The 23,059-nt window shown below is 39.3% G+C and overlaps 1 long non-coding RNA gene across 1 annotated transcript; it reads right to left on the bottom strand.

Moving 5' to 3' along the window:
- Positions 1 to 901: 901 nt before the first annotated feature.
- LOC138846029 (uncharacterized) lies at positions 902 to 17,457 on the bottom strand. The gene is made up of 3 exons (XR_011383398.1): positions 17,299 to 17,457; positions 16,714 to 16,866; positions 902 to 1,341 (listed from the first exon to the last, which is right to left on the bottom strand). It is a non-coding gene; the product is annotated as an uncharacterized lncRNA (long non-coding RNA).
- Positions 17,458 to 23,059: the final 5,602 nt, after the last annotated feature.

The raw sequence follows: 23,059 nt of genomic DNA, 5'->3' as shown, positions 1-23,059 counted from the left end.
AAAAGAGGAAAAGCAATTACTAATAAAAAAGCAAACTTTGCATGAGAAATCTTTATTTATTTATTTTTCCACTAAGGATGACTACACATAACTGCAAATTGCATATTCGACTAATTCAGTCTAAGTGGGAAGAATGTACTGGAACTGAGGTGGTTTTTTTCCCCCTAATAAAACTGAGCAATTCATATTCTGCCTTAAAGAAACTCCTAGAGTGGACAAATGAAGAATTATGAGGAAATTCCTTTCTCACCTCCTGTCCATAGTGTTTACTGTATTTTATCATAGATATCTATAAAATAAAAGTGAGTCAACTGCCAAGTAAGAAAAATTATATAAAAATATTCAGGTGAATTTTTGAGCATGAAGATTACAAAACAGTGGAAACATATTCAATTCTCATTGCATAGTCTTTCTCTCTCTAAAGAGTTGCAAACATTTTTTTGACCCACCACAGTAAATGGCAAAACAGGAAATCAAAGTCCATGAATTGGGAAATCTCAAATATTTGACATGGCTCCCAATCCACAGATGTTAATAATCATAAAGCTGAGAGAAGTTCTGGAGCAAAGAGGGATAATTTAAAAAGCCACCACAGTTAAACCTATGATCATGTGTCCTATTTCTATATGTGTATTTATATATATACATGTGTGTATACATAAACATTTTTCTCCTTGGTAGTTAATGTTATTTATGTCTGTGATATGTTGTATAAAATTATATCAAGCTATGCTATAAGTTGATCTCTTTTCACTAGACTGTTTTAATATTTACTTTTTTATTTTTGAGATAATATATTTTAATTTATATTAATCAAAGGCTTAATGCTCCACACATAAAGAGTTTAACAAATAAAAAATATAGTCAACAGTGAAATAATACTATATATCTTTTAGTTGAAAATTAGAAAAAACAAAGGTTAATAGAGATGTTCTAAAGGTTTCATATGATGGGGAAATGGTTGCACAAATTTTGTTTAAATTTTTACAAATAGCAGAACACAATTCAGAGTTTCTTTAAAATCACCTGAAATATAGTTAAGGTTTTTATTGTTACTATACTTGTTTTACATACCTTTATACTCTATTTTTGGAACAATTTTCACTCTTGCTTTCTTAGAATTGTATTAAAATGCATAGTTACAATGTCAGTAACTACTTAAATATATATACCAGTTTCATCCCTTACCATTGTTTTTCTTATGTATGTTTTGGTGTTCCTCTTTCTTTATCTCTTTATTCTGCTTTATTTTCATTTGGGGGAGGTCACTTTCTCATTAAAACATGAAGATTTTCCCCAGAAATGGTGATATGATGAAGTGCTCAATATCTAGCTAGGACACTGAAATAGTGGGTAAAGTATATTTCAGAATAGAAGTTCAGACACATGATGTTTATAAAGTTCATGGAAAATGGGTATTACGAAAAAATTTGCCTGGTTTTCAAAAAGTTTTGCACCAAAATAAATATCTTTTAATCTCATTTATCTATGAACTTTTGAAGCACCCTGGTATAAACAAATTTTTAAAAAGGAAAGGAAAAAGCAAAAAAGAAAGTAATTAATAATACAGGAAACAAAAGTTTTCTTAAACCATGAGTGGCATTTCAGACACGGCAGCAGTCCAAGGACATTTTGGCCTGAGAGTCAGGCCTCAGGTCTTTCAATGCCCCTGTAGCATGGTCCTGGTCCTTCAAATGTTCGGATTCTGGCACTCATATCTCTGCCCAACTCTGGTTCATTGTTAAAAATAGACTAGGAAAATTACCCAAGGTAAGAGTAAGGACATGAATTTGATACCCAATCTCTGTTTATATGTCTTCATAGAAAATGAAATCCCAAGTATGCATATAGCATGTGCTAGATGCAGAATATAAGACAGATTTTCTCTTTAGTTGTATCTAATCTGTAAAATTTATCCATTTAGATTTTAATTTCAACTCTTTGGATGTTTATACATTCAAATGATGATTTTCCTACTTTTGCATCCTGTTTTCCTAATTTACATTATTTCTTTAATACTTTAGATATTAGTTTCGATCATAGTTTCTGTTATGTTCTTACTTGGTCTACTGAATTTTTTGTGGGGGACTTTTGTGTATGAGTTTAGGAGTATGTTTTCAACTCTATTCTCTGTGACTTCAATTCTGGACCTATAACTGAAGAATTGTGTCTTCTTTGTGGGACTCCAGGATAGAAGTAGTTGTAAGAATAGAAAGAGAAGGGGGTGAAGGAGGAAGAGGAGGAGAAAGAGGAAAAGAGGAGGGGAAATACCAGCAGTAACAAATAAGATTTTGAGCTTTTACAATTTTTAGGCACTACTTTAGGTACTTTTCCTATATTGTTTAATTTAATCCCAATATTAACTTGATAGTTATCAACACTATTATTTCCTCATTGTTAGGGATGAAAGAACTGAAAAAAAGGCTGGCGCCACGGCTTAATAGGCTAATCCTCCGCCAGTGGCTCCAGCACACCAGGTTCTAGTCCCGGTCGGGGCGCCAGATTCTGTCCCAGTTGCCCCTCTTCCAGTCCAGCTCTCTGCTGTGGCCCGAGAGTGCAGTGGAGGATGGCCCAAGTGCTTGGGCCCTGCACCTGCATGGGAGACCAGGAAAAGCACCTGGCTCCTGGCTTCAGGTCAACGCGGTGCGCCAGCCTCAGTGCACTGGCCACAGCGGCCATTGTGGGGTGAACCAACAGAAAAAGGAAGACCTTTCTCCCTGTCTCTCTCTCTCACTGTCCACTCTGCCTGTCAAAAAAAAAAAAAAAAAAAAAAAAAACTGAAAAGAAAAGGGTTAAATAGATTTGCATAGTCACACAGCTGATTACATAGTAGAACCAGAACTGGAAGCCATGTTTGACTCTAGAGTGCATACATTAACCACCATAATACTATTCTGGTTACTATTCAGGGAAAACCCAGACCAAATAAAGAAATACTCAAAGAGAACATTAATGAGTATTTTCTTGGATTAGAACAATCTTCATGTGCAGAGTTATAAATGAACGAAAGTTCAATAACTGACTACTTTTTAGTGAGCTTTCAAAACACGAGAAAAACTGATAAGGGATGGAGAGGTAGAGACAGAGGGACAGAGAGAGAAGGTAGGGGAGAAAAAGTGAGATGAGAAAGAGAGAGGAAAGAAACAAATATTTTTTAAAATAATAAATGGGAAATATAAATTGCCAACTGAAGATCAACAGTTAGTGATTAGATGTCAGAAAACAATAAAACAGTGTCTTAAAAAGCTGAGAGAAAATGAACCATCAGATCAATTCCATGCCCAACTAAACATACATGAAATAAAAATATCTTCAGATAGAATGTACCATGTATATTGCTTGATTGAAAGAATAATAAAGGATATACATAACTAAAAATACAATAATAATATTTTTAAAAAGGAAATTAAAATTTGATAGGAGGAATGGAGTATCAAAAATTAGTTGAGGTGGAGGGAGTGGGCTTCTGGTGGGGCAATTAAGATGCTGCTTGGGCTGCCCACATCCCATTCTGGAGTACCAGGGTTCAAGATCCAGCTCTGCTTCCTCTTCTAGCTTCCTGCTAATGTGCAACCTGGGAAGGCACAGATGATGGCTCAAGTACTTGGGTCTCAGGCACCCTAGTGTGAAACTCAGATTGAGTTCTGGGCTCCTGGAATCACCCTGGCCCAGTATTGGTGGTTGTGGGCATTTAGGGAGTGAACAAACCAGTGGAATGAGAGACTATCTCTGTCTGTCCCTAACTGTCTGCCTTTCAAATAAAAAAATTAATAAATAATTTTTGGTAAATAAGTCATCAAACTAAATATTTATTGACTAAAAAATAATTCTGTGGGAGAACGTTCTATGAACCTAAACACTCTTCAGTCTCTACTAATAAATGATAGGGATTTCTGTGATTTTATGACATTGAATTGCTAGTTAAGAAAAATAAAGAGTTGAGATGGGAGGGAATAATGCTACAGGTTTTCATATGTATAAAATGCTACTGATTATATCAAACTTTTAAATAGAAATCCACCCCAGTTCACTTAAAAATCAATCCTTATCAGCTATAATATGACAGATAACTCAGGGGTGTAGTAGGGAGACATTTAACAGGGTATTATTCTTGGGTAGAGGAGAAGAGATGATGGTAAAATCGTACATGTGTGGAAGTTATATAGGAACTTTGATCATACATACATGGGTACAATGCTACCAGGCTGTTTGCTAAGGTTATGAAAACTTATGAAGAGAAACTCTTCCATTGTAATAATCAAATGGAAATCAAGGTCTTCTACCAAGTGTGAAAGAAAAAGAGATGTTAAAAGTCTAAGAGAAAAGTTACCAATTCAGTGGAAGAATGTATAGATTCAGGAGATATTGTGGAGTTGGCAAGCAGAACTAAGACTCCACTTGAAGGCAGTGATCATTCATTTAAAATGGGACTATTAGTTAAGACTTCCATATCCCATATCAGAGTACTTGGGTTAAATGCTCAGCTTCAGCCCTACTACAGCTTCCTGCTAATGCTAACTTGAGTTGGGATGCAGTGATAGCTCAGTTAATTGGATTTCTGCCAACCTTCTGGGAGACTGGGATTGACTTCTTGGCTCCTTGCTTTGGCCCAATCCAGTTCCAGCCATTGTGCACAAGTGGGGAGTGGACCCAGTAGATGTGAGTGCATTCTTTCTCTTTCAAATAAATTTAAAAATAAATAAAATTAGACAAGTAATCAAGTGTATTTTTTTACAAACATTCCTCACCCAAATTCTAGTGCAAAGTAGATGGAGAGTTGGATTTAACTAATTTGGAGTTTCGTCAGGTAATTATGATGCTAGAGGAGAGGGCCAACCATGTAGTGAATATATATATATATATATATATAGAGAGAGAGAGAGAGAGAGAGAGAGAGAGAGAGAGGCTGGCTGAAGTAAACCTATCCTGTGAAAGTTGAGGACTCCTCAGCAGATACGGTAAAGGCCTATTCTTTCTTACCAACTTGACTTAGTCCACTGGCCGCCAGATTATGTTTCCAAGTTTATGACAGGGAGCTGTCTCACTATCGCCAGAAAATATGACCTTTAATGTTTTTTGTTTGTTTGTTTGTCTTAATTTAAAAGACAGAGAAAGAGAGAGAGAGAGAGAGAGAGGACTTCCATCTGCTTGTTCATTCTCCAAATGGTTGCAATGACCACAGGTAGGCCAGACCGAAGCCAGGAGCTTCTTTAAGGTATCCCATGTGAGTGCAGGGGCCCAAGCACTTGAGTCATCCCCCAATGCTTTCTCAGGCATATTAGCAGAGAGTTGGATCAGAAGTGGAGCAGCAGGGACTCAAACCAGTGTCAATATGGGATGCAGCATTGTAGGCAGCGGCTAAACCTGCTTTGCCACAATGTTATTTTTGAACACTTTTGCCTTTCTCTTTCTCTCTCTCTCGCTCTTTTGTTCTCACTCTCTTTCTCATTTGTCTCCCCATCCCTGCTTTGACAACTTAAGTCCTCTCTTTGCCTTCTCCTTCCTTTCTCTCTGTATTACTGATAAATACAAGATTCTCCAGAAAGGCTTTCTTCATTTAAATTGCTACCATGGCCTGGCTTTGGTTGAGTGGTGAGAAGTCTCCAGTCATCTGGGTCTTGCATATAGGTAGCAGGCTTTGGCTATCTTCTATCACTTTCCCAGGCCATTTGCAGGGAGCTGCATTGGAAGTAGAGCAGCCGGGATACAAACAGGCACCCATATGGGATGCTGGTGTTGTAGGCAGCGGCTTTACGTGCTACACCACAACACCTGCCCCGTAAATGGTATTTTTAATAGTAAACATGTCTTATGTCAGCATTTTCTAAATTATATATTTAAAAGTGAGGATTGAATTAGTCATTTTAATCATTGTAAGACTACAATTAAGTAACATTAATTATATTCACCATATTGCACAACCATCACAATCATCTCATTCCAGAATTTTTCATCACCCCAAACAGGAATTCTGTAACATTAAGTGAAAGCTCCCTTTTCCCCTTCTCCCTACTCTTCAGTAACCTCCTCTCTGTCAATGCATATGCCTATTCTAAATATTTTAGGGGCCGGTGCTGTGGCGTAATGGGTAAAGCTGCTGCCTGTAGCACCAGCATCCCATGTAGGTGCCAGTTCTAGTCTCAGCTGCTCCACTTCTGATCCAGATCTCTGTTATGGCTTGGGAAGGTAGTAGAAGATGGTCCAAGTCCTTGGGCCCCTGCATCCACGTGGGAGACTTGGAAGAAGCTCCTGGCTCTTGGCTTTGGATTGGCACAGTTCTGGCTGTTGTGGCCATCTGGGGAGTGAACCAGTGGATGAAAGCCCTCTCTCTCTCTCTCTCTCTGCCTCTGCCTCTTTGTAACTCTACCTTTCAAAACAAATAAATAAAAACTCTTAAAAAATAAATATTTCATGTAAGCATAACCATACAATATTTGATTTGTTCTTTTGCGTCTGGCTTATTACAAGCATAGTAGATAGATATGTAGATAAACAGACAACAAAATTAAGTGTATTAAGATACTGATAACTTCTTGGTATAAATATTCAATAACTGTTTTGTTTTTTTTTTACCCAGCCCAGCACAATTTTTTTTTTTTATTTTTTGACAGGCAGAGTGGACAGTGAGAGAGAGAGACAGAGAGAAAGGTCTTCCTTTTCTGTTGGTTCACCCTCAATGGCCGCTGCAGCCAGTGCACCTTGCTGATCTGAAGCCAGAAGCCAGGTGCTTCTCCTGGTCTCCCATGCGGGTGCAGGGCCCTAGGACTTGGGCCATCCTCCACTGCACTCCCGGGCCATAGCAGAGAGCTGGCCTGGAAGAGGGGCAACTGGGACAGAATCCGGCGCCCCAATGGGGACTAGAACCTGGTGTGCCGGCGCCTCAGGCATAGGATTAGCCTATTGAGCTGCGGCGCAGGCCCAGCCCAGCACAATTTTGTTACTTCTTCTGATGTATTTGCTTCTGTGTTCATCAAATCAGCATTTCACACTACTGTGCTGAAAACATTGCATATTGAAACACTTAGAAGTGACCTGCTTTTGATTCTACCTTCAGAGGGTCCTTCTGCCACATTTGGAACAAGACACATGTTGCACAGAAGTTGCTTGCTGAACTTCCTCTATTTCTAGGTGCTTCACAGGTCAGTTTCAGGCTCTCTCAATAAGGATTTTGAATTCACATGGTTAATACAAAGTCCAGCCTCCTTGTGAGCATAGCTCAGACTTTCATTTTTATTTATTTATTTACTTGTTTGTTTCTTTATTTATTTTCATTCATAGTCTAGGACAAACAGCTTTTCTTGGCTGTGGGTATTATGTATTAGATCTTGTTTTCCAGCCTGAGAGGCCTTTCTTTGAAACTGTATGTAGTTTGAAAACTGTTTCTTTGAAACTTATGTAGTGTCCAGGTCCTAAGTCCTCATTTCTTACCAACTTTAGACTGGTTTTCTAATCTTCATGTAGGCATAAAAAATACAGTCTCTAACCACACAGTTTTACATAAAGTTTCACTATGATGTAGGGCTATTGAAACACAAGCTGGCTTACTAGGCTAATCCTCTGCCTGCAGTGCAGGACTCTAGTCCCGGTTGGGGCACCGGATTCTGTCCCGGTTGCTCCTCTTCCAGGCCAGCTCTCTGCTGTGGCCCGGGAGTGCAGTGGAGGATGGCCCAAGTGCATGGGCCCTGCACCTGCATGGGAGACCAGGAGGAAGCACCTGGCTCCTGGCTTCCAATCAGTGCAGCACACCAGCCATAGCAGCCATTTGGGGGGTGAACCAGCGGAAGGAAGACTTTTCTCTCTGTCTCTCTCTCACTGTTTAACTCTGCCTGTCAAAAAGAAAAGAAAAAAAAAAAGAAAAGAAAAGGAAAGAAACACAAGCTGAAGTTTACTGTGCCAAAAGTATTTTTAAAGTGTTTTTTTTTTTCATATTTTACTTAGAGTTGTATCTATTTATAGAGGGAAGGAGTCTGGTTTAAGTTCATACCATGTTAAAATAAGTGGACTGTATATAGGTTAAATACATCTACTGAAAATTACAAGTATGGGCCTTACCAGCTCCACAGTTGTTTTGTGAAAACTGCCCTCCTGAGAGATGAGGGTCTAGCTATTCTCAATGTAAGCCTGACCATAATCTGTGTTGTGAGCACAAGACCACACTATACTTAGCCTATGTGTTGTTTGTTGTAAAAAGCTCTGGTCTGATTGAGATCAATACAACCATAAGTTTTGTTTCTGGAAATAAAACTGGGAAACACAGAAAAAGCTAAAAGAGTGAGCAGACAAGGAAGAAGAAGGACACAATAAGTTATAGAGTAAATTAGAATTAAGAGTAAACAAAAGCAAAAGGAGTAGATTGGGAAAAGATGTACTGAACAACAAATGATATAGTAAGCTAATAGGGGCAGAAGGGAGACTAGTCACAATGATAAGTCAAGTTGACTATCACTGGTGGAGTGCTACAGTGAAGTAGCACAATCTCTGACTATGGCCATCTTATGAGTATTTTGGATCCACAATAGTTTTCAAACTGTCTTTCAATGCTGTTCTTGTTCTTTAATATGCTTGCAGTTACAATAGGCCATTCATTACCTGAGTTAGCACATTTTAGTTTTTCTTCTTACGACCAAAGAAACTAATGAACATGGTAATTCTGGCAGGAATAAAGGTTCATGAAATAGTATATCACAAATAATGTGGAGATTTTGTAATTAGCTAAGATATTATTTCTATAAAGCATTGAAAATGTTCTCCCTATTTCAAAATTAAGCTCTTTTTCTTAGAAGCCATAAGATGTGGCCAAAGAAAAGGACGTTGTAGGCAATTACTAATTAGAAATATTTTTAAGGGTATAAAGAACAAATGAGCAATGCAGTCATATGATTCTTACTCAATATATTAGGAAATTTACAGAGTTAAATCCTGGAATAAAATGCTATTCAAAGCAGCTAAAGAAATCTGTTAGGAATATACTGGGAAGTTTCCAAGATGGTAGAGAAGGGAGAAAGCTTACTGCTCTAGTCTAGGGGAAGATAGTTTCAAAAAAAGTGGAGAGGGTGCAGTCTAATAGAAGAGTTTGGGAGAAAACAGCAGAGGAAACTACACAAATCAGAGGAACACAATGGACCTACATGGAGGGTGTGGACACCCACAACTCTGGACCCCAGCAGCCGAGAGATTCCAGACCAGCATTGGAATGTGAGGTGAGACCAGACTGCAGCAGCCCAAGACACTGGTGATAAAGCTGCAGGAAGAGCCTAGAGGGAACCTGGCTTGGAGCCCTGTGGGGGATAGTGTACCTGCCAAACTAAGGAGAAAAAAAAAAAAAAAAAAAGAGGAGCACGTTTCTCTCTCCCTGATGACCTTGCAACAATGAGCTGAGTCAAGACTCCTGACTCTGGAGGGGAGAACTAAAAGGGGGCTGGGTGCTCACGACTGTGGGAGGTTTGTGTGTCAGGATTGTGAAAAAACTGAGGCTGTGTGCCGGGGCTTAAGGTGTGGCTGGGACTTTAAGCAGTCAATGTGGGAGACTCCACATGATCAGGGCTCCCTGGGAACCTGGTCAAGGGCATTGCTGGGGAATCTGAGCTTATACTGAAGACTGCACAGATCCTTTGTGTAGCCCTTGTGGCAGAGTGGGAGAATGTACACATTAGGAGTAGTAATCAGGTACTGGTCTCCTTTGCAGAGAGAAGCTCAGCTGAATAGAATAAACCTCCCATTTGATTAAAAAAAGAGAGAGAGATTTACCACTTCAAACCTGGGTGTGTCACCTTAGACATGTCATTCACCCTGGAGAACTGAATAGAGCTCCCTGGACACACCCACCACACACCTTTAAATACTCATTGAAAGCAGACACTCCACTAATCTACAGAAGCATAAGCATAGTACAAAGATAAAAGCTGCCACAGCAAAAAAAAAAAAAAAAAAAAAAAAAAAAAAAAGGAAACAACCAGTATCTAAACAAATGCCAAATAACAAATGCTCCAATTTAAGAAACAAGAATAGGCCAGCACTGGGGCTCACTAGGCTAATCCTCCACCTGTGGTGCCGGCACCCCGGGATCTAGTCCGGGTTAGGGCACTGGATTCTGTCCTGGTTGCTCCTCTGCCAGTCCAGCTCTCTGCTGTGGCCCTGGAATGCAGTGGAGGATGGCCCAAGTGCTTGGGCCCTGCACCTGCATGGGAGACCAGGAGGAAGCACCTGGCTCCTGGCTTCAGATCGGCACAGCACACCGGCAGTAGCAGCCACTTCTTGGGGGTGAACCAATGGAAAAGGAAGACCTTTCTCTCTGTCTCTGTCTGTTCTCTCTCTCTCACTGTCTAACTGCCTGTCAAAAAAAAAAAAAAAGAAACAAGAATAAAGAAGACAACATGAGGCCCCCCCCAAAAGAATACAACACTTCAATACTAGCTCATGAAGATGGTGAAATTGAAGAAATGACAGAAATGGAATTCGAAAAATTGATCATAAGATTACATAGAAGTAATCAGAAGAAAATGTGTGAACTCATGAAATCCGGACATGACATGAAAGAAAATTTCTCCCACGAAACTGAGATCTAAGAGAAAAGTGCTGAGCAGAGGGAGATGAGTTGAGGTGATTTCTCTAAAGGAATTTAAATTAGAATATATAGAGAGGACTTCTTGGAAAAGACCCCAGAAGCACAAGCAGTCAAAGCCAAAATTAACAATTGGGATTACATCAAATTGAGAAGTTTCTGTACTGCAAAAGAAACAGTCAGGAAAGTGAAGAGGCAACCAACAGAATGGGAAAAAATATTGGCAAACTATGCAACAGATAAAGGATTAATAACCAGAATCTACAAAGAGATCAAGAAACTCCACAAAAACAAAACAAACAACCACTTAAGAGGTGGGCCAAGGAACTCAATAGACATTTTTCTTTTTTTTTTTTTTTCAATAGACGTTTTTCAAAAGAGGAAACCCAAATGGCCAACAGACACATGAAAAAATGTTCAGGATCACTAGCCATCAGGGAAATGCAAATCAAAACCACAATGAGGTTTCACCTCACCCCAAAAGAGTGTCAATTTGTTAAGTCAACAACAGGAGTCACTGTGCACTTACTCCTCATGTAGGATCTCTGTCCTTAGTGTGCTGTACATTGAGATTTAATGCTATAACTAGTACTCAAACAGTATTTTTCACTTTATGTTTCTCTGTGGGAGCAAACTGTTGAAATCTTTACTTAATGTATGCTAAACTGATCTTCTGTATATAAAGAGAATCAAAAATGAATCTTGATATGAATGGAAGGGGAGAGGGAGTGGATAAGGGGAGGGTTGCGGGTGGGAGGGACGTTATGGGGGGAAGCCATTGTAATCAATATTCTGTACTTTGGAAATTTATATTCATTAAATAAAAGTTGTCCTTAATGTGCTGTGCATTGAGATTTAATGCTATAACGAGTACTCAAACAATATATTTCACTTTGTGTTTCTATGGGGGTGCAAACTGTTGAAATCTTTACTTAATGCATACTAAACTGATCTTCTGTAAAAAAAAAAAAAAAAGGAAAGAAATTATCAATTCCCAACTTGACTCTCACTGGGATTAAACATGACAATAGGTCTGATCTGATTTCATCATCATTTAAAAAAAATCATCTATTATTTTTCACTTTACGTTTCTGTGTGGGAGCAAACTGTTGAAATCCTTACTTAATGTATGCTAAGCTGATCTTCTGTATATTAAGATAATCGAAAATGAATCTTGATGTGAATGGAAGGGGAGAGGGAGTGGGAAAGGGGAGGGTTGTGGGTGGGAGGGACGGTATGGGGGGGAAGCCATTGTAATCCATAAGTCGTACTTTGGAAATTTATATTCATTAAATAAAAGTTAAAAAAAATAGCAAAAAAAAAAAAAAAAAAAGAATGGCTCACATACAGAAATCAACTAACAACAAATGCTGGTGAGGATATGGGGGAAAAGAGACACTAATCCACTGTTTGTGGGAATGCAAACTGGTAAAGCCACTATGGAAGTCAGTTTGGAGTTGCTCAGAAACCTGAATATAGCCCTACCATACAACCCAGCCATCCCACTCCTTGGAATTTACCCAAAGGAAATGAAATTGGCAAACAAACATGCTGTCTGCACATTAATGTTTATTGCAGCTCAATTCACAATAGCTAAGACCTGGAATCAGCCTAAATGCCCATCAACAGAAGACTGGATAAAAAAATTATGGGATATACTCTCTATAGAGTACTATATAGCAGTAAAAGAAATGAAATCCGGTCATTTGCAACAAAATGGAGGAATCTGGAAAACATCATGCTGAGTGAAATAAGCCAGTCCCTAAGGGACATATATCATATGTTCTCCCTGATCAGTGACATACAACTGTGCACCTAAAAGGAAGTGCTGAACTGAAATGGACACTATGAGAAACGATGGCTTGATCAGCCCTTGCCCTGACTGTCAAGGAACAACTTACTATTTTATTCCTTTTAGTATTTTTTGTTCTACTTAATACCATTGGTTGAACTATTTAATTATCACACAATTATTCTTTTTTTTAACTTTTAATTAATGAATATAAATTTCCAAAGTACAGCTTATGGATTACAATGGCTTCCCCCCCATAACGTCCCTCCAACCCGCAACCCTCCCCTCTCCCACTCCCTCTCCCCTTCCATTCACATCAAGATTCATTTTCGATTCTCTTTATATACAGAAGATCAGTTTAGCATACATTAAGTAAAGATTTCAACAGTTTGCTCCCACATAGAAACACAAAGTGAAAAATACTGGTTGAGTACTAGTTATAGCATTAAATCACAATGTACAGCACACTAAGGACAGAGATCCTACATGAGGAGTAAGTGCACAGTGACTCCTGTTGTTGACTTAACAAATTGACACTCTTGTTTATGGCCTCAGTAATCACCCTAGGCTCTTGTCATGAGCTGCCAAGGCTATGGAAGCCCCCTGAGTTCACTGACTCTGATCATATTTAGACAAGGCCATGGTCAAAGTGGAAGTTCTCTCCTCCCTTCAGAGAAAGGTACCTCCTTATTTGATGACCCGTTCTTTCCACTGGGATCTCACTCGTGGAGATCTTTCATTTAGGTTTTTTTTTTTTCCCCCAGAGTGTCTTGGCTTTCCATGCCTGAATACTCTCATGGGCTTTTCAGCCGGATCCACATGCCTTAAGGGCTGATTCTGAGGCCAGAGTGCTGTTTAGGACATCTGCCATTCTATGGGTCTGCTGTGTATCTCACTTCCCATGTTGGATCGTTCTCTCCCTTTTTTATTCTATCAGCTAGTATTTGCAGACACTAGTCTTGTTTATATGATCCCTTTGGTTCTTAGTCCTATCATTATGATCAATTGTGAACAGAAATTGATCACTGGGACTAGTGAGATGGCATTGGTACATGCCACTTTGATGGGATTGAATTGGAATCCCCTGGTATGTTTCTAACTCTACCGTTTGAGGTAAGTCAGCTTGATCATGTCCCGAATTGCACATCTCTTCCCTCTCTTATTCCCATTGTTATATTTAACAGTGATCACTTTTCAGTTAAGATTCAGCACTTAAGAATAATTGTGTATTGATTACAGTATTCAACCAAAAGTATTAAGTAGAACAAACAAACAAAAAATACTAAGAGGGATAACATATTAAGTTGCTCATCAACAGTCAGGGTGAGGGCTGATCAAGTCACCCTTTCTCATAGTGTTCATTTCACTTTAACAGGTTTCCTTTTTGGTGCTCAGTTAGTTGTCACCGATCAGGGAGAACATATGGTATTTGTCCCTTTGGGATTGGCTTATTTCACTCAGCATAATGTTTTCCAAATTCCTAACAGGGATCACTTTTCAGTTAAAATTTAAACACCTAAGAATAATTGTGTGTTAATTACAGAGTTCAACCAATGGTACTAGAACAAAAAAAAATACTAAAATGGATAAAGTATTACATTATACATCAACTGTCAGGACAAGAGCTGATCAAGTCACTGTTTCTCATAGTGTCCATTTCACTTCAACGAGTTTCCCCTTTGGTGCTCATTTAGTTGTTGCCGATCAGGGAGAACATATGATATTTGTCCCTTTGGGACTGGCTTAATTCACTCAGCATGATGTTTTCCAAATTCCTCCATCTTGTTGCAAATGACCGGGTTTCGTTGTTTTTGACTTCTGTATAGTATTCGATAGAGTACATGTCCCATAATTTCTTTATCCAGTCTACCGTTGATGGGCATTTGGGTTGGTTCCAGGTCTTAGCTATTGTGAATTGAGCTGCAATAAACATTAATGTGCAGACAGCATGTTTGTTTGCCAATTTCATTTCCTTTGGGTAAATTCCAAGGAGTGGGATGGCTGGGTTGAATAGTAGGGTTATATTCAGGTTTCTGAGGAATCTCCAGACTGACTGGCTCCAGGCTTTGGTCCGGCCCAGGCCTGACCACTGTGGCCATTTGGGGAGTGAACCAGAGGATGGAAGACCTTTGTGTATCTCTCCCTCTGTCTCACTCTGCCTTTCAAATAAATAAAAATAAATCTTTTAAAAAATCTTTGACCTCTAAATTCCCCCCAAAAATTATCCAAAACTTCTATGTAACACAATCTAATGAGCACTACGTGGTCCTTATTTTTAAGATTTCTCAAAAAGCATTAAATGAAATTATACAATCCCTCCTTAAAATAACCTCCTTCTTGGTTTTCTTGTAGCTCTCTCACCTGTACTGTTTAATAAGGTAGGTAATGGGCTGGTGCCATGGCTCACTAGGCTAATCCTCTGCCTTGCAGCGCCAGCACACCGGGTTCTAGTCCCAGTCGGGGCGCCCGATTCTGTCCCGGTTGTCCCTCTTCCAGGCCAGCTCTCTGCTGTGGCCAGGGAGTGCAGTGGAGGATGGCCCAAGTGCTTGGGTCCTGCACCCCATGGGAGACCAGGAGAAGCACCTGGCTCCTGCCATCGGATCAGCGCAGTGCGCTGGCCACAGCGCGCAGGCCGCGGCAGCCATTGGAGAGTGAACCAACGGCAAAAAGGAAAACCTTTCTCTCTGTCTCTCTCTCTCTCATTGTCCACTCTGCCTGTCAAAAAAAAAAAAAAAAAAAAAAAAGGTAGGTAATGGCTAACTATGGTTTTTCAAATTGAAGTTGGCTAAAATAAATAAACTTAAAATTCAATTCACTAGTTACACAGCAACATATGAGGTGTTCAGTAGCCACATGTGGGTAGTAGTTAACATTTTGGACAGCATAGATGTAAGACATTTTAATCAGGACTTCTAAAAGTGTTATTCCAGACATTCTTTAGCACCTGTTGGTGTGATTGTCTTTGTAGTGGTAGTTTCCTCATAAAGAAATTATATTTTCTTCCTCAATCCAAAATAAAACTGAGAGTTTCTGTGGTCCATGCCAGATCATTTCCCCTTTCTGTCTCCCTTGTTGAATTCATCCATTTTCCTAGTTTCATAGTGTTCCATATGGTAAAAATGCCCTATCTTGTTTATTGTCAAACCAAATCTCAGTGACCTCTATCTTTTCTTCTGAGCCACAAGTCTACATGTATTCTGAAATCTCTACTTGGACATGTCATTACACATCAGCTGCAAGAGATTTCTTTACATCTTTTGCATGTATACAGTTCATTTTTGATTTACAGTCTGTATACAGGCTCATTCCTCAAAAGAATGTATCTTATCTCCACTCTTCAGCTGCCCAAACAGGATTCAGTCTTAAAGTACTACCTAAATGTCATTTCCTCATTTGTTTGTAACTTCATTTACTTAATATTCTCACCCTCAAAAGATTCTAAGCACCAAAAGAAGAACTTTGGCTATCTTATTGGATACTTTATACATAGATTCCATCACAGAGTGAGTATTCAGCAAAGGCAAAGTGGTCACATGGTTTAAGCTAGATTGACTTGTGACTGGTGAGTAATCATAGGTAAATTTAAAATAAACATAGAAGGAATTAAATTATCTATAATCAAGTAATTTACAAGTCAGTCTTTCTTTAAGATTTATTTGCTTCTTTGAAATACAGAGTTACAGAGAGGGAGAGAGAGAGACAGAAGTATCTTCCACCAGCTGGTTCACTTCAAGATGGCCACAACTGCCAGAGCTGGGCCAGGCTGAAGCTGGGGGCCAGGAGCTTCATCTGGGTCTCCCTTTGGGTGGTAGGGGCCCAGGCACTTGGGCCATCTTCTGCTGCTTCCCCAGGCCATTAGCAGGGAGCTGGATCAGAAATGGGGCAGCTGGAACTCAAACTGGCACCCATATGGGATTCCAGCATCACAGGTGGCCCCACATCAGTCTTTCTCAAACATGAGTCTGTATTATTGGGGTTATTAACGCAATTTTATACAGTAGTCAGTAAAATGCTCCAAGTTATTGCATTGTTTTTGCTACTTTTATAAGAAAATAAGTTGCTGGTTTACTGTGTCTTTACCTTAATCTCTAAGCCATTTCACTTTTACACACATACATGCACAAACATACATACACACACACACACATACCATCTACATTTTCTGAAATCAAAAACACTCATTTAAAATAATTTTCAATTATTATCTGTTTTTATACATCATAGTGACCCTCAAACAACTTGTTCTTAGTGAGCAAGCCAGCTGAGACTTTCCTCATTAAGTCTAGACAAGCAGAAGACTAAATAAGGCTAATATTGGAAAACCCTTGTACTTGAACTCAAAGCCAAAAACGGCCTCTACCTTTTCTGCTAAGCAGACTGTAGAAAATGCTTCAAAATCTCTGCATGGGGAAGCTCTGCTTGAGTGGGTTCTTTAACTTTTATTTCTAGTATTCATCAATTATTTTCACCAAACTTCCTCTTCTGATGTTGACTGGAACCAATACACCCAGTCCTGGAAGAGAAAGAAGTGCTGAAATAACAAAAAATACTTGTTTCTTAAGTTCTTCCTCAATTCCAAAAGCACAGTAAAATGTTTAGTCCTAAAATAAGTAGCTTAAGAGCATCAGCTGATCATAGAAAAATAAAATTTGCTCTACAAGAACATAGTAGTCAGCACTGGCTCTGAACAGGCATCCACCTTAGCTTTCCTGATACCATGTGACACCCACATGGGCACTCACAGTCCAAGCCTTTGCCAAGTAATAGGCATGGCCATGAAGGTATACCCACTCCTTGTTTTTTTTTTTTTTTTATTTAATAAATGTGAATTTACCAAGTGCAACTTTTGTATTGTTGTGGCTCCCCCCCCCAACCTCCCTCCCTCCCGTGGCCCTCGCCTCTCCCTCTCCCATCCCACCCTTCATCGAGTTTCATTTTCAATTACCTTCATATACAGAAGATCAACTTAGTATATATTAAGCAAGGATTTCAACAGGCTGCCCTCACACAACCGCACAAGGTATAGGGTATTGTTCGACTAGTAGTGTTGTTTTTAAGTTTCATAGTAAAACACGTTAAGGACAGAGATCCTACATGGGGAGCATTTACCCAGTGACTCCTGTTGTTGATTCAACAATTGGCACTCTTATTTATGACATCAGCAATCACCCGAGGCTCTTGCCATGAGCTGTCTAGGCTATGGAAGCCCTTTGAGTTCACCAACTCTGAACTTGTTTAGTCAAGGCCGTATCACAGTGGAGGTTCCTTCCTCCCTTCAGAGAAAGGTGCCTCCCTCCTTGATGGCCTATTCCTTCTACTGGGGTCCTGTTCACCAGGATCTTTCACTTAGGTTGTTTTTGCCACCGTGCCATGGCTTTCCATGCTTGTGAGACTCTCATGGGCCTTTTAGCCAGATCCGAATGCCCCAAAGGTTGATTCTGAGGCCAGCCCACTCCTTGTTTTTAACAGTGGACTGAATTGACCACCTAAAAATAAGAATTGCTTGCACTTAAAAAGCAATTTTGGATAGTAATTAAGTATGTAACATACATCAGGTTACAACAGGCAATCTTTGATATGGAAATAATAAAAATTATTCTTCCTTACCTAATTACATTACCATATTAACTGGCTTCATAAAAAGAAAAGAGCATCAAGAAACAATGACTAAAATAATGTTTTTGAAAAAAAAACTAGAGTAAAATTAGTGAAACATCACACTTTCAGACTTTAGATAACTGAAAAGTAAAATGGAAGACAAAAGAGGAAAAAATAAAAGAAAATCCAGTCAAATATATATATATATATATATGTATTTTTTTTTTGACAGGCAGAGTGGACAGTGAGAGAGAGAGAGAGAAAGGTCTTCCTTTTCCGTTGGTTCACCCCCCAGTGGCTGCTGCGGCCGGCGCACTGCGCTGATCTGAAGCCAGGAGCCATGTGCTTCTCCTGGTCTCCCATGCGGGTGCAGGGCCCAAGTACTTGGGCCATCCTCCACTGCACTCCCTGGCCACAGCAGAGAGCTGGCCTGGAAGAGGGGCAACCGGGACAGAATCGGGCGCCCCGACCGGGACTAGAACCCAGTGTGCCGGCACTGCAGGTGGAGGATTAGCCTATTGAGCTGTGGTGCTGGCCTATTTTTGTTCTTATTCAGACTTTCAGTCATTTCAGTTGTATGAAAATTCTAATTATTTTGTGACCCTCTTTCTATATTAATGAAGAAATTACATATTCCTCTCTTCATTCAGCCACATGTATGTGAGACTTCTGTATGCACCAAGAATGCTAAGATCAGCATTCTCTTTGTTTTTTTCCGTTCACAGTTGCAAACAACTCCAGGTGTTCTTTCAACATAGGGTTGGTCAAATCACAGTGAGTTCTCCTCGAACAGCGACCTGTGCACTTGAGGATGTTGTCTTCCTGTGGCCTCAGTAGTGCTCTGCTGCCTTGTAATATCATCTACTTAGGACAATGGACGTCAGATCCACTGTCAGCTTTTCTTCCAACTACATTCCCACTAAAGGATATACAAGTAAATTTATAGCTGCAATATTTTGAGCATGGAAGATAAATTTTATAATTTATAATTTCCAGGAGTGGGATAGCTGGGTCATATGGTAGATCCATATTCAGATTCCTGAGGTATCTCCATACTGTCTTCCACAATGGCTGCACCAGTTTACATTCCCACAATCAGTAGATTAGGGTCTCTTTTCCCCAATATCCTCACCAGTATTTATTATTTGTTGATTTCTGTATGAGAGCCATTCTAACTGGGGTGAAGTGAAACCTCACTGTGGTTTTGACTTGCATTTCCCTGATGGCTAGGGATCCTGAGCTTTTCATCATGTCTGTTAGTCATTTGAACTTCCTCTTGTTGAAATCCTTTGCTCATTTCTCAACTGGATTATTTGTTTCGTTGTTGTTCAGTTTCTTAAGCTCTTTATAGATTCTGGATTTTAATTCTTTATCAGTTTCACAGTTTGCAATTATTTACTCCCATTCTGTCAGCTGCCTCTTCACTTTGCTGAGTCTTTCTTCTGCAGTGCAGAAACCTCAGCTGGCTGTAATCCCATTTGTCAATTTTGGCTTTGATCGCCTGTGCTTCTAGGGTCTACTCCAAGTCTTTGCCTTTGCCAATGTCTTGCAGAGTATTCTCAATGTTCTACAGTAATTTAATCATATCAAGCAGGCCATAGATTAGGTCCTTGATCCATTTTGAGTGGATTTTTGTGTAAAGTATAAGGAGGGATCTTGTTTCATACCTTTGTACACGGAGATCCAATCTTCCCAGCACCACTTGCTGAAGATTCTGTCCTTGTTCCAGGGATTAATTTTAGTTCCTTAGTCAAAGATCAGTTAGTTGTAGATGCTTCATTGATTCCTGTATTTTCTATTCTGTTCCATCAGTCCACATATATAATTTCTTGCCAGTACCTGGTTGTTTTGATTATAACTGCCCCGTAGTATGTCTTAAAATCTGGCATTTTGATGTCTTTGGCTTTGTTTTTGTTGTACAAGGTTGCTTTAGCCTTTTGGGGTGTCTTGTGTTTCCATAGGAATTTTAGCGTAATTTTTTCTAGATCTGTGAAGAATGTCATTGGTATTTTGATTGGAGTTGCATTGAATCTGTAAATTGCTTTAGGTAGTATGGATATTTTGATGATATTAATTATTCCAATCCATGAATGTGGAAGAATTTTCCATTTTTTGTGTCTTCTATTTCTTTATTTAATTTTTGGGGATTTTCATCATAGAGATCTTTGACATCCTTGGTTAAATTTATTCCAAGGTATTTAATTTTTGTAGCTATTTTGAATGTGATTGATCTTAAAAGTTCTTTCTCAGCCATGGCATTGTCCGTGGATACAAAGGTTATTGCTTTTTGTGTGTTGATTTTGTTAGGCAGGAAGTTAGGTATGAGCTTATGTATGACTTCTACGTCCAGCATATGCATCTACATCTCAAAGTTATCCTGATAATGCTTCAGGGGCATCCCAGTGTTCGCATCCTGCCCTGCCCCCTTCTACCTGATAACCTGCCAGGTGGAGATCCCCGCCCCTTCTGCCTGACAAATCTTCCACTATCTCCCAGATGCAGCCCAGTATCTGCATTTCAAACACCCTGCTCCGGATCCCCATTCTCTAGGGGGTCCTGCTCACCCTTCCTCTGAACCCAGGATGGCACCAGCTAGGCTTCCTCCTGTCTGATACCTTCAAGAGAAAACTCAGATAGGAGCTTCTTAGTATTTACAGCCATAAAATCCTTTGTTTCAGGAGGAAATGTGTGAAGACAGAAACCCATCTCCTTAAACCTCCCCCCCACCCACCCACCGGCCTCAACCAGACTGGGCGATCAGCCCTCTGCCTCTCTGCTGAGCCGCCCGCTTGGTCTGGCCAGGTGTAATCTCTCATCTCAACATGTAACCTCGCTCCTTCCCCCCCGCCCCAGTCTCTCAGGCTCTGTCTGGAGGGGTGCCCATCCATCCTTACGGATGTCCCTTCCCTGATAAACCTTGCTATTTTACCTCCCACTACTCTCTGTCTCATGCCTGAATTCTTTCTTGCGCGAAGACAAGAACCCTGCAATTTCTCCAGTAACAATTTTATATTCTACTTTATCGAGCTCTCTCATAAGATGCAATATTCTCTTAGTGGAGTCTTCTGGATCCCCTATATATAGAATCATGTCATCTGCAAACAGGGATATTTTGACTTCCTCCTTTCAAATTTGTATTCCTTTGATTTCTTTTTCTTGCCTACTGTCTCTGGCTAGTAATTCCAACACTACATTGAAAACCAATGATAAGAATGGCATCCTATCTGGTTCCAGAGCTTAGTGGGAAGCCTCCCAAATTTTTGCTAAAATTAAATAAGATGCTGACTGTGGTTTGTCATAAATTGTCTCGATTGACTTGAGGAATATTCCTTCTAAACCCAGTTTACTTAAGGTTTTCATCATGAATGGATGTTGTTTTTACCAAATTATTTTTCTACAGCTATTGAGATAATATATTGTTTTACTTTTTCAGTTAGCTAATGTGATATATCACATTGATTGAATTGCAAATGTTGAACCATCCCTGCATACCAGGGATAAATCTCACTTGGTCTGGGTGGATGATCTTTCAGATGTGTGGTGGATAAGATTAGCTAGTATTTTGTTGAGGATTTTTGCATCTATGTTCATCTGGGATATTGATCTACAGTTCTCTTTATCTGTTGTATCTTTTTCTGGTTTAGGAAGTAAGGAGATGCTGGATTCATAGAAGGAGTTTGGGAGAAATCCCTCCCTTTCAATTGTTTTGAATAGCTTGAGAAAAATTGGAATTAGTTCTTCTTTAAATATCTGGTATAATTCAGCAGTGAAGTTATCTAGTCCTGGGCTTTTCTTTGTTGGGAATTTCTTTATTACTGATTCAATCCCTGTCTTGGTCACTAATCTGTTTAGGTTTCCTATGTCTTCATGACTCAATTTTGGTAGATGTATGTGTCCAGGAATATATCAGTTTCTTCTAGATTTTCCAATTTGTTGGCAGACAGCTATTTGTAGTAATATTTGATGGGCTGTTTTTATTTCTGTTGTATCTATTTGTATTTCCTTTTTCATCTCTGATTTTATTGATCTGAGTCATCTGCCTTTTTTTTTTTTTTGGTTAGTAGGACCAGTGTTGTATCAACTATGCTTATTTTTTCAAAAATCAGCTCTGGGTTCCTCTGATCTTTTGTATTTTTTTTGTTTCAATTTTGCTTATTTCTTCTCTAATTTTAATTACTTCTTTCCTCCTACTTTCAGTTTGGAAGTTTGACTACAATGTGTCATGGTTAAGATCTTTTCTGATCATGTCTGTAGGGAGTTCTATGTGCCTCGTGTACTTGGATATCCCTTTCTTTCTCCAAATTAAGGACGTTTTCTTTAGTTATTTAACTGAATAGGTCTTGTAATCCATTCTGTCCACATCTTCAGGAACTCCTAGACACGTATGTTGGGTTGTTTAATAGTACCCTTAAATCTCCAACTGTTTTTAATATCTTCTTCATTTTTTTTGGCCTGATTGAAAAATTTCCCAAGATTTGTCTTCTAGCTCAAATAATCTGTCTTTTGCCTCACCAAGTCTGTTGTTAAGGATTTCCACTGTATTTTTATTTGGCATTTAAATTCTATATTTCTAATATTTCATTTTGATTTCTCTTCAAAATCTCAATTTCATGGGAAAGTTTTCATTTATGTCATGTATGGATTTCTTTAACTTGTGAACTGGCTTTTCACTGCTTCTGAATAATCCTATGAGTAAACTTTTTAATTCTCTTTCAGGCATTTCGACAATCTCTTCTTCTTCACATTCTAATATTGAAGTGTTTTTGTGTTCCTTTGGGTGGGAGGTCAGGTTGTCTCCTTTATCATTTCTTGAATATATGCATTTATTTTTAGGTACTTGTAGAGATACTTGTTGGCCTTTTCCTGTGATGGCTTTTATTTTTGAACTATGCCTCTTTGGCTTAGTGGAGTGTATGCTCTTTCAGTGAATATCCAAAGGCATGTGCTGGGTGTTGCCAGCTGGCTCTGGTCCATGCTTTATGTTGGGTGATTATTCCTGGTGACACCCAAGTTGGAGTGGATCTCCTCTTGTTATGATCACCTCTGTTGGGATAATCACAGCCTCACCTCCTCTCTTCCAAGGTGATCAGTGCCCGGGTGTTAGCCCT

Source organism: Oryctolagus cuniculus, chromosome 17, assembly GCF_964237555.1.
Source record: "Oryctolagus cuniculus chromosome 17, mOryCun1.1, whole genome shotgun sequence".
NCBI classification, from domain to species: Eukaryota; Metazoa; Chordata; class Mammalia; order Lagomorpha; family Leporidae; genus Oryctolagus; species Oryctolagus cuniculus.
The sequence above is the reverse complement of the archived record's forward strand: the minus strand, read 5'-3'. Positions and strand labels throughout refer to the sequence as shown.